Source organism: Teleopsis dalmanni, chromosome 2 (genome assembly GCF_002237135.1).
Source record: "Teleopsis dalmanni isolate 2A chromosome 2, ASM223713v2, whole genome shotgun sequence".
Taxonomy (NCBI): Eukaryota; Metazoa; Arthropoda; class Insecta; order Diptera; family Diopsidae; genus Teleopsis; species Teleopsis dalmanni.
In genome coordinates, this window is record NC_051847.1 from 142,897,566 (window position 1) to 142,901,251 (window position 3,686).

Consider the following 3,686-nt stretch of genomic DNA (forward strand, 5'->3'; position numbering starts at 1 on the left):
AGTTATGCCTAGCAGCTGTAGTTCAAAGAATGTTGTCTTAATCTACACTGTATTAGTTAATTTAACTTTAATAATACACAAGAGTTACTGAAACTTGAACAGACAATTTTTAATTAAAGTTTATAATTCAAATAATTTTCTTAAACAAAAACGTTAAATTCATAAAACATAAAATTTTATTTCAATGATTTCAGTCATTTCCATAAATTCATTTACTTTACTAATTCAAATGTATTATATTTTATTTACGCAATCCATATCCATAATCCATATTAGGCGTTTAATTACATTTAAGTTTTGAAATTAATTTGAACGTTCTCATTTTTAGTTGTTCAAAAATTCTATTTATAATAAAAGCTAGTTTTCATTTATATTTTGTTTAACACGACTTCCCAGATCAGTTGTTGTCAGTATCAGTTTTCGACATGATAGTTAGCTATATTCCAATCAGCTGGAGTTCATATTAAACAAGACATTTAAAAATAAATAGTTATGGTAAGACTATTTACAGCCAATTTATGATGGCAAATGAAAAACCTAAAAGTGAAAACTTCTAATTGATATTGAATATTTTCAAATTTCAGTTGTTGGAGTGGGGCGAGTTATCATTGGTTTTTAAAGAGAAAAAATACCGTGAGAATAAAAGCTTGACTTGTTAAGTGCTACTCAGACTCTATTCCATCAAAATAAATGGTAGAGATGTGACTTTAAACGCGGTCGTACAAAATTTGATAATACCGAACATCGTGGTCGTCCGAAAGAGGTGGTGACACCGGAAAACATCAAAAAAGTCCATAAAATCGTTTCGGCAGATCGTAAAGTAGAGCTACAGAAGATCGGCTTAAGTTTGCACAAGTAATTGTCTATGAAAAGTCTCTTATCGAAGTGGGTGTCATGTTTGCTGACAGTTGACCAAAAACAACACGTGTCGATGATTGAAAGAGCTGTTTGGAGCTGTTTGGAGCTGTTTGGAGCTGTTATTTGATACATAATATGATCAATTAATTTTCTTATTTGCATATCTTCTAAATCGAATTTTTAACTTGTCTAGTGATTCAAAAATATACATACATTTTTGACAGACTGCAACTAAAGCCAACTTCTAATTATTTCTGAAACCCATTAAAATTATTTTATTATTAGCTAATAAATTTTCACATCATAATTTTTGCATGAATTTTGAAAAATTTGTTATACTGTACAATGTACAAGAATCAGTTAATATTACTCCTTAACTGCGGGGTAAGCAAAGTGCTCCACGTCTTTGTACTGGGAATGTTTTTTACTGTTGCTATTTAACATGCTCATATCAACCCTCCCATGAAACTGTAACAAGTGTCTTACATGTAGAAACAACAACAATAATTTTGGAGCATGTCGTTATGCCAAGTCAAACATAAAGAGCGGAAAACATATTATTAAGCTAATAAATGTAGTAGAAAAAGAGAGAAAGAGAGCGAGTGCTGGATGAAATTCAATTGCTATATGTGTAAATATTGTACACGAATATGAAAATATAATTTTTCTGACAATCAGTCGTTGTATGGCGCCAATGCCAAGTAGAGCAAAGCAGCTTGTTGGAATTAAAAAATACGAAAACTTAAAACAAGTGTTTTGTTTTTGTAAATAGCGCGTGCAACAAATACATTAAACAAAAACAAATTGAACGTGCCCCTATTTCGGGAGAGCAACGCAATCAACACAAATGGCCGTGAGTTCAGTGCAAAAGTAATCGTTGACTAACATTGTTGTGCCGGATTCCAAGTGGAGATTGCAAATTTTCCGCCGGGTGAAATAAAAAATTTTGCATAATCAAAAAAACTTTACTAAAAATGATTTGTTAAATGTAGATATAAAAAAAGTAAGACATAGATGTATTAATTTTAAAAGATAATATTTTTTTTTGTTTAAATAAAATATCGCTTAATTGTCTCTAATGTGGTTATTAGCAATTTCAAGTGCACTGGTCATTATTTGTGTGTGTAAGTTTTGTTACAATCGCTACATCGCTAAGAAAAACAATAACAAATTATAAAGTGTTAGACTTTAATCAAAATAAAAACAAAAGAGTAAAAGCAAAAACATATACAAAATAAATTAAAAACAGTAATAAGCACAAAACACTGTGAAAAACGTAAAAGCAAAAAAAAAGAACAAAAAACAAAAAACATCAAAAGCGAATAATAAAAATAAACAAACTTTTGAACGCAGCAGAGACGCTTTAAAGGCAAACTTACAATTTTACCCTTGAAAATGCCCATTTTCCGTTGCCCGTGCTGATAAGGGGTCTTTCGAGAGGCTTTATCAAATTACAAACTTTGACGGTAATTTTTGGGAAAATTATTTTAAAGGTCTTATTTTTACATGTTAACTTGTTTTATTTGATTTTATACGCTACTTTTAGACTATTTAATTCTTTTATTCTTTACACTACAAAAAATAAACAAACACGCACATATACACATTCGCTTATATACGCAAAGTTAGTAATTTTATTAACTGTTCGCTTCAAGTTGCTCGCCTAAAAGCTGTTAAAATATATTCACTCATTTTATTTTTATTTATTATTCGCTTTTATTTTAGTTTGTTTTGTTTTGTTTTTATATGCACAATAAACAAATACACGCACATTCAGCTAAATAAATCCCAACGCTTTTGTCTTATGTGAGATTTTCTCCTACTGTGTTTTCTGTCATCAAGCCACCTTCCCCTTTGATAAGCGTGCAAAACTGTATTTTGCCCTTGATTCCTCCAGTTGACAATTTTTTTTTGGTTTTTTTTTTAATTCTTGTTAAAAATTTGCTGCTCTGCTGCTTGTAGCACGTTTATGACATTTTGTTGTGCCTTGTTTGGGTTATCCTTGCGCTCAGCTCAAGGATTGTGTTTGTCATTTTGTTGTGTCTTCATTTTGCATGATTTGTTGTTGGTTTGTTATTGTCGCATTGTTTATAATTAATGCATTTCACCCACTCAATTGATGAAGCTAAGCTATTGGTTCACCGATTTTTTAAGAATTCGAGTGCCAATTCACACTCAGCTCACTTCGTTTTAATGCTCGAAAAGATGTCTTGGGCAAAGCCAAATAATAAAATTTAGACATAAATTATGTAAAGTAAGTTTTTGTTTCTAAGCAGACCACATATGCGGAATGATTTAAATATCTGCTTGTGTGCCTTAACTTTTTAAATATTTATAATACACAAATATGGAGTATGTATCTTAAATAAAATTATAAAATAAGAAGAAAAGTTGCTTTAAGTTTGTACATCCTTCATATAAATATTTTTGGTATAAATCATTTACTAAATTTTTATAGATTTACTTAAAAATTACCAATATGATCAAATTTACATATATATGTATATTAAATATACAACAGAATTAAACATTTTAATATACTTCGAAATTTTAACCAACTGGATTTACAAGGTGACTCTGTATATTTTCGATTTTATAGGCCCATTAATTTAACTGATTTTTTTAAAATTCACTATTAGGACAAATTTTATCCACTACAATATATACGTAGGTCAATATAGTTTTATTCTAATAAGAAAGGTTTTATCTAGGCTGCAGACTGAATCTATTCTCGAAATAAATTTTGTAAAATCTGACAATATATTCTACTTAGTTTAATTCATATTTGCTATAACATTGTATCGTTATGAAATATTGTAAATATTTCA